The sequence below is a fragment of the Pholcus phalangioides genome, unplaced genomic scaffold, assembly GCF_987345545.1.
Source record: "Pholcus phalangioides strain wild (caught in Gottingen) unplaced genomic scaffold, Ppha-v1.0 ptg000003l_1, whole genome shotgun sequence".
Classification (NCBI taxonomy): Eukaryota; Metazoa; Arthropoda; class Arachnida; order Araneae; family Pholcidae; genus Pholcus; species Pholcus phalangioides.
Window position 1 is genome coordinate 44,086,699 of NW_028301596.1, and position 17,276 is coordinate 44,103,974.

The window sequence follows — 17,276 nt, forward strand, 5'->3', positions numbered from 1 at the left end:
CCAAAACTGTGCCACATGTCACATAAGCAATCTCTATACGTGCCACGGACCGCTTAAGTGATCTGGAACTGTGGTTCGGGTCACTCAATCTGTGAATGTGCCACGAGCCTACGTGAGTGATCTGAAATGTGTCACGGGTCACTTAAGTGATATGTAAATGTGAGATAAGTGATCTGTAAATGTGAGATAAGTGATCTGTAAATGTTACGTAAGTGATCTGTAAATGTTACGTAAGTGATCTGTAAATGTTACGTAAGTGATCTGTAAATTTGAGGTTTCGGGCCACATCAGATAATTCTTGAGAACCACATTTGTCCCATGGGCCATGGGTTTAGCATATATGGCTTAGAGGGTGGGCCCAAAGAATTTCTTAAAAACAATTTTTTGAGTGCATAGCCTTCAAATAGTATTAAATTATAACAAAAATCGATTATAATATCATATAAAGGTATTTTCAAACTTTCTCCTGGAATTTAATTTCTTTTAAATATTTATTGCATCAAAAAAAAATTATTCTGGGAGGCAGGCGGAGATTATGCATAATCTCAAGTGAAAGTGATAATTATTTTACTATTTACCAAATTCACCAACGACGCTTGAGTATTATGCATATTCACCAGTAAAAGTGCTAAATTTATCAAAGTTGCCAAGACGATTGTTTAAGTTTGCACAGTAACAGGTTTTTATGTACAATAACCAAGTTATTACATCTACTGTAACATATAAACATTTTCTTTTTCATTTTCGTATCATTAAGACGGGGTGACTCATGAGACAACCTTGTTCCATACGCCAGTGTCTAAGCTAGCGATTCCCAACGTGGGCGTTAACGATCCCTTGGGAGCGATGGAAAGTTCCAGGGGGGCCGGTAGAAGCTACGGGTATAGCATAGGATCCTATGGGCCAGATTGGGTTGGGGGTGGGGGAAGAATGCGATGGGAGAAAAAAAATTGTAAAGAAGGGGGCGATGGGACAAATAAGGTTGGGAAACTATGGTGTAAGCTCTCATGGAACCCTTGATGGTTACGAGACTCTTCAACGGAATCCAAACACGAATATATTTCTCAATTATATTTCGTTTACTAGCAACACCAACAAAAGAGATCACAGTTTTTAATACCGCGAAACCACTGAAAAGCTTTTGCGGAGCCCAGGCATCAGTTGAAAAGCTATGCTATCTCTTCCTTTTAGAAACTATGTGTATTGTAGAGGACCTAAAATAACACTATAATCTTGGCCCAAGGGGGTTAGAACCCCAAAACCTCCTTATTTGCATAAGCCAATGAGCGCAGGACATGTGAAAATGAAATAAAGCAATCAAAATATTTCATACTAGAAGAATATCGTTTCCATTATTTCAGACGTTTTTACATATTGATAAAAATATGTAATGTAGGCCCTATATATATAAATATACATCATATCTAAAAGAATAGACTCGTTACATTGCAATTATTGTAATGTAATGTAATGCTAAAAGAGCTCGTTCTATGAAACTAGTCTAACTCAAATACTGGACATTCTATACTTTTCTTTGTGAAAGCCGGTTACTATTCTGTCTTGTTACTCCCAATGGTGGGGAAGAAACAAGAAATATATTTTTAAAAAAAAGAGAAATATATCGAATTTCTAGTTCGATACTGGATTTTGAATTATTGCTGTATATCAAAAGAATTTCATTCACCTTTATGTGCGCCATTATTTTGTGGATATGAAACATTTATGTCGACATTATAGCGATTTCGTAGCCGGATGCGATTTCAAAGAATTTCTTTAAGTAACAGATTCTCAGAAACAACAAATTCCGCTAAGGGCCTACCAGAGATTTCTTAAAACCTATTTTTTCTCAATATTGCAGTATTTTTTATATGTATACAAAAAATAATACATTTTTATTTTTATTTTGTCCAAGCTGTGACTGTCACACTGAAAACATTTCAGCAAAAGAAAAAAATCTTTTCGGATACCGTACTGTATATCGAGTGAAGAAAAAAAATCTGAATTTTTTTTTCTTCCTCTCGGTCATTTTTCATCAGTTTTCGCTGTTTTTTTTACTAAAATTTCAATTTTGAAAATTTTTTTGTCTTCTTAACAGTATATCAGTTAGGTACTGGATACGTCAGAATTGGCAGTCTTATTTTTTTTTCCCCCCGTCCATTATTTGGAAACTGTTTTTCTGAAGGAAAAACAAAAACTGTCAGTGGCTCCCTCTGAGCTGTCACCGTGTATATCAGACAGTTTTTCCATTCAGCTTAAAAAAAGAAAGGGCGATGTAACAAATCATCACTCAACATTGAAATGCTTGTAAGTTTTACAGTGAACTAAAAACGCGTATTCTTAAATTTTGCCACTTCATAATGACTGATTAATTGCCCTAAAGCATTGTCTCTCTCTAAAAAATCAGTAAATACAAATACAAGGCCACAACAGGCGAAATTCCCAACGTGGTGGCTAAACAAAACAAATTTCTGTAGTGTATTTTTGTTTTTCTTTTCAGTAGATAATTATGCAATGTTCCATGATTCCCGCTAAGAAACTGTAAGAAATTTTAAACATAATCGTTAAAAATTTTAAAGCGTTTAACGTAGCGTTTATTTTATAATCCACGGTAGGAAATTGAGTTATGTTATTATATAGACCAGGAGCCATTATGCTTTTATTTTCCGAGGTCCCTTTGTGCTACTAAGATGAAGTCCCCGGATGCCTTTACAAAATATTATTCAGTCCGTAACACAACCAATGAGTTTTTCAAACCAATTACTGCATTTCTTTGCACATCCACATGTTGTGTGTATTGTAGTCGTGTCTCTGTGGAGAAATTGATTGATGCACTTGCATGTGTTGCAAGATAACCAAGGGTCGATTCCCAGCGAAGACATTGAACATTGAAGGACCGGACATACGCAAATTCAAAGCTCTCAGAGAGATATCGAAGTGTTTCGGAAGGATGGATGCGTCCGTCGATAAATAGATTTATTTTAGACAAATAAGATTCACTAATTTATTAATTTATATTTTAGTTAGAGTTAAGCATAATTGCATATAATTATCGTCATTAACCATAAGTTAATCAAATAAAATTAGCTGATCCGTCCAGAATCCATGATTCTGGTCCATTCCAAGTCCATGAATTAGATTAGATGATTAGTTAATGATCCGAGTGGATAGGAAGTAGTTTTGGGTGTGGCAGATTCATTATTAAATGATTATTTTGTATTATATTCATTAAAACGATTCATTAGCAATAAAAAAATTAATTAAGATTTGATTTAGAGTTAGTTACACTTGATTAAAGCTTGTCAAATCGATTTAAAAGCTTGGATTTGAATTAGTTGTTTCAGCAAAATATTTTTTTTAATTAATTAATTAAGGAAAAACTATAATTAAATTATTTAATTGGGTAAAGTTGCATATAAATTAGTTAGTATGAATCCAATGAAGTGAAATAATTGATTATCGGTTGATAGTAGCTCAACACACGTTCGTTCGAAGGGATAAGCAACCCGTCATACAATTAATTGGGATTATACTCAAATGGAAGAGTGCTCTTTTTATCATTTCAAGTGCTCTCTATTCATAAAGGTAGAGGGCCCTGTTCCATTACATATATGCAGTTAAAATATCTCAATAATAAAAATTTACAATTTAAAATCTCATAATAATCCCAAAAAGGTCAGGGGAAAAAAACAATAATTCTACTGATTGTTGAATTTATCTCAAAATCTGGATATTATTTCAATGCTTTCTCTCCCCTGTATTTAATAATTAATTTAACTCCTTCTCATTATACGGTGTGTGTGTGCTCTTTGAACTTTTTAACTTATTTACCGTTCGCATAACGAGAGCTTTCTCCCACTCTTATCTTTATTAATAGCAATAGCATTTTCAACAAGTTACTCCATTTTTAATCACTATAAAAATACTTCACGTGTCTTACTTATTATAAACTGCTTAATACTTTTATCTGTTTCTCCTCCAATTTGGTTTTATTTTTAATTACAATTTAATTAGTTCTCAGTCAAAATAAGCTTGTTTACTTAAGGCATCAATGGCATTTCTCATTTGTGAAGTACTTAAAGAAAAAAAATTGTTTCCTTTATGAATTTATTATATTTGCCCCTCTGAATTTTAAAGAGTATTTATTCTCTTCCGATGGAAAGATTCGAATGCAATCAACTGTAATAATAATGATAATAATAACAGTCATTTGATTTTAAAATTTTAAGATTATTTCAGATGTAGTTGCTTGATTTTTCTGGGCGTTGAAAATCTTGATTATTTTGGAGTCCAGTGTTTGTTATCGATGAATGTAATGGCATCATATTCTGAAGCTTTTAAATCAGTTAGAATACTAAGAGAACCATTGATGACGCAATAGGAAAAATTTCGCCACAGCGAGCGGCAGTCCCAAAGGTACTTCTAAATTGCACTAAAAAAATAGTCGATCTGCCATTTTCCTACTTCCAAATCGAAAGATAGTAACATCCGAACAATAGCTGGTGCTATATTCACTAATGTGGACTAGTTCTTTAGAGGGTTTTTTTTTTTTTTTTTTTTTTTGAAGCCGAGCACAACTCAGGTCTATCGCCATGGGCAATTTACTACCTAGTGAGTTGTGCCGGAAGTGTAAGTATGTGTACCTAACAGTCTGAGTGCGTATTTAGTGTTGTGTATGATTTTTTAGTGCTGCCATCTATATCTCAGAAGTGAAGTGGGTGTAGTGTAATGACTGAATATTTATACTTTTTGTAGGACTGTCGCTCTCTGTGGCGAGACTTTTTAACGGGGAGATCGGCTCGCATTTGCGCCTTGAAGTTGGGAACCACAGAAAACCAACTTCAGCATAGCTCTACTCATTTTCAAAAATTTGGAAATTGTCTTTATGAAGAGAGAATTGAATTGTTAATGGCCAAGCAAATGCCGTTTCGTAAAAGTGTATATATATGCTACATATGCCTACTCGATTTGACCGTAGAGAAATAAATAAACATGCCGGACTTTTGCTTTTTTTCTCACAGCACTGAAAAATCAGACACAACATTAGATACGCACTCGGACTGTTAGGTGCACACACTTACACTTCCGACATAACTCACTAGGTAGTAAATTGCCCATGGGTGATGATAGACCTGAATTGCGCTCGGTTTGAAAGAAAGCTCCCAATTTGTTGCGATCACAACTCCAAAGGATCCTCTACACGAAATCCAAAAGCTGCAACTCAAGTCACTCGTGTACCTGACTGGCCATGGATCTCCCCAAATTGAATGTTGGTTTGTTTGCGCGATGTTGGCTCGCAGTGAAATATTTCACTTCCTTATACATTCACATCCGTACGCATCGACGAGAAGTTCCAGTAAACCCCCCTCAAGAACGACGCATAACACGCGGCTGTAGACGAGCCTTAAGGTTTTGTGGTTTATCGGGAAAAGAATGACAGAACAAGCCAAGCAGAGTACACAGAAGTCCCACCTGGGGGCTCTCAAGGACGGATTACTAAATACCCATTAATCGGCGCCTAACAAGAGCCGGCCGGCCAGCGCAGAAGCTGAAAAGAATGAGCCAAGCAGAGTCGACAAAGGGCCCAACTGGGGACTCCTAGAGGATGCAACCGAAGACCCTTTGGTCAGTGCCTATCCAATGCTGGCCGGTGAGCACAGAGACCAAAAATAAAGATGGAAAGAGCCAAGCAGAGCCCTTAGAGGGCCCCACCCGGGTGGGGCTCTCAAGGTCGGAACAAAAGACCCTTTGGTTGGTGCATATCCAGCGCTGTCAGACGGTCGGCAACTACGAAAAGGCATCAAGTGCTCAACCGAGCAATGTGGATTCACATGGAAGCTTCACCACCAAAAGATCCATTGTCTGCACTTTAAGAACCTTACTCGTGAGAAATTTGAAGGTTGGGCCACGACTAACCAAATGTCACGAGGCAGCTGCATGTACTGTTGTGTTTATTTGTATAGTTTGCATATAATCGTTTCCACGGCCCGCCCACGGGTTTCGGGTTCCGGAGGGTCCGGTGGGCACACTCACACTTCCGGCACATCAATCGGTATTAAATTGCCTGTGGCGATAGACCGGAGTTGTGCTCGGTTTGAATGAATGAATGAATGAATGAATGTGGTTTGTCAGGTTATAAGAAACATTCGGGATCAAATGAACAAACACAATCTTTTTCAGACATAAACTCTAGTATAGAATTCAGTACTTCTACTTGTATAATTTGAAATCGTAAATTTTGTAAAATAACTTTCCGTGATTAGTGAAAAATCACAAGACAATTCTCTGATGCAGCCAGACAGCATTTTGACACGTTCGCCATCACAAATAAACATGAAGCGATACCTATTCATAAAGATGATACCGAAGTCAAGTCGTCCGCTAGGGCAATTTACTAGTCCGTACCGTGCATAACCCCAATTTCTAGGGGCGGAAAATTGCCCCTAGCACCTAAAAAATAGAGTACCAACTATGAATGAATGAATGAAACTAATTCCAACTGAATCTGGAAATATAATCTATATAATCGAACTCGCTCTCTCTCTCTTTGGAGTTTTTTTTTTTCGAATATTTCGCCAGCAATCTCAATAGAAGATAGAAATGCATATTTAAAAATGGAGATTGGTCAGTTGCACTGGAAGGTAGGCGTAGCTATCGAATTGCACTGCTTCACTCTTGTTATATATGTCCATATGTTGCACTGGATGGCCCCTCTCCACTTTAGGGTCATTCGAGTATTACGTCAGCATCGGTGGGGGGGGGGGGGTTGAAGGTTGCTTACGTCATCAACCATCCCTTTTTGAAATATTCACAAATACGAGCATTGGCGTACGGAAAGGGGAGAGCCCAAGATTATAGTTTTATTTTGCAGGGAAAAAAGTAAACTCCCCCCCCCCCTTCCCTCAGAAGGAAAAAAGTCTGAAACCCCCCTCGAGAAAATTCTGCATACGCCTATAGATACGAGAGTTTACATAAATTCGTTAAGCAACATTTTGCGAATGCACCCACTACCGTCAGATGATTTAAAAGGCGTATTCACGTCAAAAATGTAGCCTGGGTGAGCAGCTAGCCAAAAACATTTCAGTTATATTCAGCGACATGGACATTCGATTACAGCTTCTCATTTCAAATGTTACAAAGATGGAGGGCATCTGAACACATAGCTTGTGCGTGTTACTTAACGCTTGAATTCTTATATTCACGGTTATTATTAACAACGACGAGATCCACCAGAACTGTTACTTCTGAAGACCAGACAAACGCAAATACTACATCACAAAAGAGTCAGCACATTACCAACGTTATCTCATCCCAAAATTCACTCCTAAATACTCGGAAAACCCAATTTTATCCACCAATTTTCCCACCTTATAAATCATAACGATATCTTCTCAGAAACTTCAGATTTCTTATCGGGTAGACGGGAAAAGAAATTAATGAATTCCTCGCATCGAAATTTTGCAGTTGACGTGGGATATGCATCTGTTCTCTAACACAAAAAAAAAATATATTAATGTTCTCCATGAGTTACGTGGCCCTGTCACGAAGCAAGTTTCACCATTAAAAAAAAAAAAATACTGATCGAGTTCAAGAGAGAGAAAGAGCAAAAGTGTTTAACAGATACCATTCGTGTGTATCCGAGGAAAGGGTAGTATTAGCAACAAATTACCAGGGATCATAAATTTAAATAAGAAAGAAGAAGGTAAGTAAAATTTAAGACACTGACCCTTACAATACGACATATCTGAAATTATGAGAGTTCAGTCCGAAGAGTAATAATTCGTTTAAGGTAAAGCCGTTATGAACGGGAGAGAGGAAAAAAAAAATTCGTACGGGGCAGCAATATTTCGCGTTGACAAGAAAAGAAATGTAAGCGTGATAAATTGTTTTAATAAATTGATACTAAGTAACAAACTGGGATACGAGCCGGAAAAACAACGAAAATTCTCGCACATTTCGAGGAAAAGAAACGAGGTTTTTCGCCTGAGAATTTATCGCTTCTCCGGTTAAAGCTTTTGTACTTCAAAATCTGATAACTGCAATACATCATCGGGAAAAAATCAATAAAAATGTACCGTTGAGAGATTCGTTTAATGAAAGAGAGAGAGAGAGAGAGAGAGAGATAGAAAAAAAAAACTATCTACCTATGTGTGGTGGAACATTAAATAAAATATAACAAAGAGAAATTTTTCATCTGTGTAACGGAGATTGTTGGTTATTAGTTTTGGAGCATTCTGACAGGTTTTCAAAAAAAAAAAATGTATACATTTTTTACCAAATTTCGCCTTTTTCGCTCGTTATCTGCGAAGAACATTAAATGCGGGGAAAAAAATTAAATAAATAAAGATCGAGAAGACAGCGAAAAAATGGAAAATTTTGTAGGTGGAAAAATATTTTTCACGGTTGAAAGTTTGATGAAAAGGTAGAAAAGAGAAGCCATTTACATTGAAGAAGAAGAAGAAAAAAATTACATACATAAACATCTAACCTAGCAATTAGAAGGGGAAAAAATTGCTGAACATAAATGCTATCGTTTGATATTAAGCACACCTGGACCAAAAATACTGAAATTGCCGTGTTTTTGTTTTTTTTTTTGTCGTAAACAAATCAAATTTTCTTAAAACGGTTAATTTTGTTTTCAAAGATTTTACAGTGAAATGAATTTCTACGTCGTGTGTAGGAGGTGCTTTCTTCAGCTGGTTTTCAGGAAGTCATAAATTCACTGTGTATGCTGTTAATGTACAGAGCGTAACTAAACTGATAGTCAGAATTCTAAAGTCTAATAGAACTCGCCAAAACAAACCACTTTCACCATACAATGTGGGGTCGGAAAGCAAGCGATGAGCGGCGAGAGGGCGCTTTCTCTCTGGAGTGGATGAAGTGTCGCCTTTTTGCAGAAACTGTCATTTATCTGCTATCCGTCGCCGATGCGACACCTGGAGCTGGTGATCGCTCATTTGATCAAAAAGTTAATTGAATACTCGGTTTAATTCTTAAAAGATCTTTTCGCGTGCATTCTCCTAAAGTTATTCTCATCTCCTAAGGGGTCATTCAAGTGTTACATCAGCATCGAGGGGGAGGGGGTTTCGGATTTGCTGACTTTTGATGACAAGGGAGGGGGGGGTTCGAAGGTTGCTTACGTCATCAACCACTCCTTTTTGGAGATATGAAATATTCTAAGCTGCTGACGAAATTTTGCTGACGGGGGGGGGGGGGAGAGAGAGGAGAAGAGGGTTCGGTGTTTTGCTGACAAGGGGGGGGAAGGGGTCAAAAACTGAGCTGAATCATCGGTGCTGAATTTTCGTAGATCACTCAGAACGTCGTGCACCCCTGCTGTATACCTGTATACTATTACTACGTAAGCTGATTTCAAGACGTCGCTTATAAAATACAAGTCAGCTATAACATGTATTTCTCTGATCACAGCGGGGGGAGGGTATGTTATAAATGCATTAGACTTAATTCTCTCTTGTATCTTGTAATTTGTTGCATTCACTATCGTGTCAATAAACCTCCTCCTACGTACTGTATGTATATACGAAAGTATTGCAGCGTGAAAATTCCCAAAAATTACTGCCTCTAAAACATCTCCTCGTCGGAAATTTTCCGGCAGCGGGATACAAATGATGTCCGAGACCGGAAAAATCGGAAACATCGATCCAGGGATAAACTACCATTCCCCGTCATCAAGCGGCGAAAATATCCCGGACATTTTCCTGTCCTTCTGATCCCCGGAATGAATGGAGAAAACTCTCTCTCTCTTTTCCTCTGTTATAGAGAGAGAATGTCGTGGAGAAGTGAAAGTTGTGTGGAGAATGCACTTATTAATTACCTCAGCCCTAATGAAACGTAATGATCATTTGCGTCGTTAATTTCCCCAAAATAAATGCGGTTTGCGACGTTAATGCTGTGTTCTCGGTAATCATAAGGCAACTTCGCCTTATGATGTGTTCAAATGTTACACTTGGTTTAACATTGGCTTCTCTCTGTACTTGCGTGTTTTTCTTTTTACAACCAACCTCCCTTTCATTCACTGGAATACGATTACAGGTATTCTCAGAAGCCTGAAAGTCACCATTTTCACTCCTTGGCAAGGCTATGTGCTAGGAAAATTGTCCGGGAAAAATTTTTCCGGCTCTTTCTCGTTAACACTAATGCTTTTTAATCTCTCGCTGTGTGTGTGTGTCCTTTAATAACGTCGTGATGTAATTTCAGTGCTCAGTGATTAAGGTAATATTTGTTCTCCACCGACATTCGGTTCTGTTCGACATTTATTATCTTGGGTTAATAATTATTTAATTACGTTTTTGAACCATCAATGGCGTTGTGATTGTATTTCGTCCAATGATTTGAATTTAACCGGATTTTTTTTTTTGATTAATTATGTCCGATGAATTCCGACAAATACAGTATAAATAGACTGACCGTATTTCCTCGAGAGAAATACGGGACATTAAGATTCCAAATACGGGAAAATACGGGACACCGCCAGCTATCGCCAAAAATGACGCCAAAACCAAACAAAGTTGCCAAATATTGTTGAAATTACAGAAAAATCAAATGGTGGGAAATGAACCATTACTGCAAATTGAAGTGGATTAAAATGAATTCCACGAAGAAAAACGTTCACCAAGACGAATGTGGGAGATTAATATTCTTATTTATAGTTGTAATTATCATAAAATAATTTATGAGTTGAAAAATAATGTCAATCTTCGACTTCAATAAAGAGTAAATATTCATGTAGGCTTCGTGTAAAACACGGGAAAAACCGGGACACTTTTGCCAAAAAGTCGGGACGACCAAACAAACAGAAAATACCGGGACTGTCCCGGGAAATACGGGACGTATGGTCACCCTAAGTATAAACATTTACAGTGTTACCTCGGCTAACGAAGATTTTTTTTTTCGAGATTTTTCTGCCTCGGCTAATGAATATAGATTCGGCTTACGAGCATTTTCGTTGATATGGGTAGTCGTACTAACCTGAACTGTCACGTTGTGATCTGGATTTTCGCACCCACAATCATATAATCAGCATTTACTTTTATTCTTTCCAACCGAGCACAACTCCGGTCTATCACCATGGGCAATTTACTGCTGACTGAGTTGAGCTGGAAATGTCAGTGCGTGTACCAAACAGTCTGAATACGTGTATATGGTGTTGCGCGTGAATTAGCGCCGCCATCTATATTTCAAATCGTGAGTGAAGTGTAATGACTGAATGCTTGAACTGTTTGCAGGGATGTTGCTCTCTGTGTGGCGAGACGGGGAGATCGGCTCACTTCGAAGTTGGTAACCACAGAAAATCAACTTCAGCCGACCACCACTGTGGCGACGGTGTGGTTCGAACACAAGCTTCAAACCGATTGTTTATATGTTTGTATATATATATATATATATATATGTAGGATTTTTAGTTATAGTTATTTTTGGTATCGGTAGATAACGCTGCGACACACGGTGGGGTAATCGGTATTGTAAAGATTAGTTTTGGCAACAGGGAGTTTGCCGGGAGAAGTCGGCGGGAAAGGCCGCGGTTTTTGTTATATCTGTGTGTGATCATCTTATATGTTTTGTGCGCGTAATAAATGTTTAGAAAATGGAGGCTGTGTGTTTTTCTCTGTGAAGAGTCCACATATATGTTTATATATCTCTTATATACATATGTGTACCTATAGTTATTCGAGGCCTGCTGGCAACGTGCGTATGTACCAGCCCACGTTTAAAGAACTTTTTGTATTCTTGCCCGCTGGTGGTCTTTCGGTGCTTAGTGCTCCGGATGTTGCATCGCTCTTCCACCATGATCCAAACCTTCTGGGTGACCAGTTTATATCCCCTATGGGGACAGAGCGGTGGGTCAAGGTCGGTTTTGGGTCCTCGCGATGCGAGTCCGCCACTATGACCACTCGACCACCACAGCTGTAAAACTCGGCGCACATCAGCATTACTGTCACTCGAGCAAGATTAACTGGTGTTCACATGGGAATCTTTTCCCAGATGTACATCCACTTCTCTCTTTCTGAAAGTTTTTTAATCATATTTGTGTGATAATTTGGTAACACTACGCCAGTTGGCGCACAAGAACGTGTCGTTTGGCGACATAGGATGAGACTTTCAGGAAGAAGAAAAAACGCCGAGACAGAGTGACAGTGAACAGCGACGGAAGAAGACCCTCCTGGCGGTAAATCAGAAATCACTCCCCTTCTCTCCCCAACTTGCCACCTCGCATTAATTAAATACATATATAAATTTTAAAGTTTGAAGAATGGATGTGGAATAAACAGGAGCAATAGAACCTGGAGTTGAGAGTATTTATTTAAATTGTAATGTCCAAATTTAATTGATACACCGGCCTTCGTATCAGATACATATAAAATAAATTTTAAAAAAAAGAAGCTTATGTAGTGCCGCGTTTTTTCAGTGCAAAACTTTCGACATCAAACCTAACAGTCTGAATTTTCTAGGAGCTTATTTCTCCTTATCTCCATATTTCAGTTTCAGATGCAGAAATTAGCTGACCAAAACCGCAAATGAATGGTATGGGGGGGGGGGCACCTTTGACCCCGACTGGTGACGAGGACTTCGGAGGTGACCATCAGCTCGGAGAAGCAGATCTCATTAGCGGTGGGTTCCAGCAATGGCGGCGTTGTTCGATGAAGAGGAGGTGGAGGTATATTGCCAACACCTGATGTGCCGACAACTGCATGTTGGTTGTGGTCACAGTGTAAAATAAGAAAATCTAAAGAATCTCGTCTTCCTATAAATTCTCATTTATCAAATTTTAGAGCTGTTCATTTTAGCTTTCGGTCAGTTTTTGTCTTTCTTATAGCGCCCCTTGGTGTTTCAAAAAAATAAGTAAAAATACTTATCCTCAAATTTGGGCAGAACGTCGAACGAATCAAACGATTTGCCATAGAAACCAATGGGAAATCGCGTTTCTGCTAACGAACGTGATTCCTCAACAAATCATCTTAGCGGAGGTATCAAAGTGTTTCCATTTTTTCATTTTCATGGGAAAATTCCTGGAGTCATTTCAAAATTTAGAGACTGGTATTATCTTTTTCTTTTAAATTTTGGCAAACACATAAGGGAAAGGTAGAGAATATAGGGAATTACATTGTAGTTTACTATACAGCGTGTCCTGTGAATGCTAATGCGGCCTTTAACTCACCAACCGTTCGTCGCGTCGTAGAGGTATGACTACAGTTTAAACAATGCTCCAAAATAGTTCAAAAATTACCTTGTACCAGTTTTGAAAGGGTAAATACATTGCTTCTGTGTGTGCACATATGATTGTGTATAATAAAGTGTTCTCCGACACGGTCCCACCCGAGGAATGTGTAAGAGGTGCATTGAACGGTTAAGTACAAATACAAATACAACGCCACAACAGGCAAATTGCCCAACGAGGTGGCTGACTTAAGAACATCATGGATCCCCGAGCCATTTTTTGGAGGCCCTACCTACTACTGCTACACCACACATGCACCGCCCTCCCCCGCGGAACCCCCAACGAATCAGTACATGCGGGAAATAGTAGTAGTAGCAGCAGCAATCAGCTCATGAAGGACATCAGGGACACCAGACACCGAAAATCTTATATTAACAAGTACAGAAAACATATTTCTCTACATATATGTCGCTATCTGGTGCTGCCGATGTCATTTACGAGCTGCTAATTGATTGCTGTTGCCGTCCATTGCACGAAGCCATTCGGCATATACCAAAGAAGTAATGTTCTATCTGTTTCCACCGCTTAAGGGTAGAGCACTCATCCGGCATACGAGAGACTAGGGGTTCGACGAGACCCCGTGGAGGCGGAGATGAATTTTCAATTTTCTTTCTAAATCATCATCAGTAGAGCCCGGATTATATGCAAATGCATATGTGCATTTGTATATTTTGTCCTTTTTTAGCATCAATACATATAAATGCATAAAATCAAAGAATTTTCAGTATAAGTGCATATTTTTGAAGGTTTATTTAAGCTCACTCAATTTTTTTATAATTTTCGAAATAAATATTGTTCATAATATTTTCATAACATCGGTTTTTTTTCCCCGCAGGCGAAATTTAGTGAATTAATACATATTTATAAAGTATTTTATGAAGACTAACTGCTTTATTGTAAGGCTATATTTCTAGAGATATGTCAGTGTTAAATTTTGTTTTAGAAATAGTGTCGAAATTCTTTTCCTACTAGTATTTTCGTTATTAACTAGCTACTACAAACTAAAAATTAAAAAAAAATGGCTGAATAAAAAATATGTAGAAGTTATTTGCATATGCGGTATATATATGAGGGGATATTTTGTTTGTAAATGAATACATATGCACGAAGAATATGAAAAGATGCATTTTAAAAACACATCTTTTTTTTTGCATGGTGATTTTTTAATGCATATTTTCTCGTTTTTTATACATGTTTCGGACTTATGACTTTTTCTAGATTTCTAGTGCTATTCTGGGGTGTTTAATGCATATTTTGGCATTTTGTATTAAGTGCACATTTTGTATTTTAAGTGCTTATTTTTGCATTTTTAAATGCTTATTTTTGCATTTTTAAATGTATAGTTTTGCATTTTTAAATGCATATTTTTGCATTTTTAAGTGCATATTTTTGCATTTTTAAGTGCATATTTTTAGAGCATATTTTTGCATTTTTAAGTGCATATTTTTAGAGCATATTTTTGCATTTTTAAGTGCATATTTTTAGAGCATATTTTTCCACTTTTTTAGTGCATATAATCCGGGCTCTAATCATCATCATCCCGAGATATATACATAACCAGTCCTCCGAAGATCTTGTATAAAGCCTTTATTTCTGTTTATTCATCATCATTTAGAGCTGTTCTGAACTGCATCTTCGGATACCCCCCGTACTCCATAATGTTATTCAGATAAAGAAATTTTGTTATTAAGCCTATACAGATAATTTCCATAAAGACGACAAAAAATATCACGCAATAAGTTGATTCAACAGATATATTCTGAAAAGCGTATTAAATCCTTCAAAAACATCGGATTTTCGTTCGTTCAAAAAATATGCTATTTCAAGGCTCTTCAAACAATCTTCGTCTGATAACTCTTGTGAAACCGAAAAAAAAAAAAAACCCTGATAAACGACGATATGTCATCGACACAAGTACACCGAGACAGAAACAATTCATACACTCGACATATCGAGTACACTAGAAGTGATACAAATTCTCAAACTATTGTATAGGAGAGTGGGGGGAAAAACAAAAATTATATTCAATTCCAGAAATCACTGGAATTTTTGTTTTTCTCTTCTTTCCTTTCCAAGAATTTTCCAAGATACATTTGAGTACTTATCCATCTTGAAAGAAGAAGAAGAAATATTAAAAAAAAAAAAAACTAATTGAAGGATATACGGCCTTAAGATATCCGACCGCCAGCGGCTATTCTTCGAGAAGTTTCACTGCTTTAATACTCTTTTACCATAACTACTCTGTACATTAAAGGCCAAAATTCGCAGTGAGAGAGATCTGGCATATATAAAGTTGTATTTTTATTAATTTCTTCCCTCTTTATATATGTATTAATTTTTTTTTCCCCCTTCCGTTCCCGACTCATCTCAGTTCCAGCAGCGCGATAAATTAGAAAAGTCAATATTGAACATCGTCTAGATAAGAGTTAAATGTGATTGAGTGGAGTTTTTGTTTGCATGGGGTCTTAGGGTAAAAGAGAAGCGAAAATACCTCTAGTTAAAGGGGGAAGAGAGAAAGCACAAAATTATTATCTGGAGGTTATTCATACGAGTAGCTACTTCCTAATTAAACAAAGGAATAATTAGCCCCCAAGCCAAACAGTAATGTAATACGATATTTGTTTTGCATTCAGAGGGATGGGATGAGAGGAGAAAAAAAAAAGACATTTGAAGCATCTGCTGTAAAGTATTTTATAGCATTCTTTTTTTTTGCTTCTTTTTTCGAGCTTATTCGCTCGTTATTTTTGGTGGTAGTTAGCCTTGTTTGACTTCATTATTACTGCCTTTTACAACATTTTTAAGTGCTTGCTTCTTCCTCTGCTTTTACCAAGGTGGATTTTTTAAAAAAAAAGTGTGTATATATATGCGGGAAATTAAATTCTCCCGCTGTCTCTCTTCGTATGAAATTAGAAATGGCATTTTTCCAAGCTAGGATATATCAAGGTGTATGAGAATGAATTAGAAATTTATTTGGATTTTGTTAAACAAAAGAGGCTGCAATGCAAACTCGAAGAAAATTATACGGAATATAAATTGGGAAGCATTTTATGTTATGTTGTATGTTTATGCTTGCTTCTGGGGGTGTTGAATGCTATGGAAGTGTGAAATAAATTATAATATTAGGAATTAAAAATGTACTAGTTTATCCCCTTTGGCTGCGCAAACAGTCGGGGATATAGTGAAAATAAAAATCGTTTTCTTTTTTTTCAGTTTTCTTTTCTGGAAGGTAGATGGCAATCAAACGCAGTAGTTTCATAGATTTCATGAAATAAACAAGAATGGAGGAATATGAGACTCGGAAATAAGATGTATGAGCATGAATTAGAAATGTATTTGAATATTTTTAAACAAAAGAGGTTGAGTGAACTCGAAAAGTATGTCCTTGTAAAGGACAGTATGATATCATGTAACCGCTTAACATTAGGACAAATGTTAAATACCAATTATTCCATTCTACAAAGCCGAGGCATTAATATGTCCTAATGTTTAGAGGCTGCAGCTCCCAAGATCTTCATAAGCCTAGATTTCTTTTTATGGGGGGCGAGGGTATTTCTGAAAAACAGAGAGTACACAATGAATATTGAAGCATCGGAGACACCTTGTTTCACAACTTACAGAGCAATGGAAGCGTTTCCGAAGGATGGATGTATGCCTGAGTGTACACAAGAAAACCTTACACTCACACATTACAACATTTGAAGAAAAACATTCCTAGTGCGATCAAAACAATCACCAAAGGAACACTGCACCGCATTACTGAGAATATGAAATAATCGAGTGGTCACGCGCCTTCAAGAAGTTGGAACCCAACTCCTGCTCTAATTACAATGGTGGCACTCGAACGTACAATACACAATCCAAAGCCCGTTATACAGGGTGATCGTTACATAACTCTGCTGATATACGAGTCCCTAGCGGCGGAATCAATCAACGGCGGAAACATCAACGAATGCGAATGAAATTCGAGATATAGGTGTATAAGAATATGCGCTCGAGAATGAAATGAGAAACGGAACCCTCGCTCTCGTGGTTACTGTTACAGCAA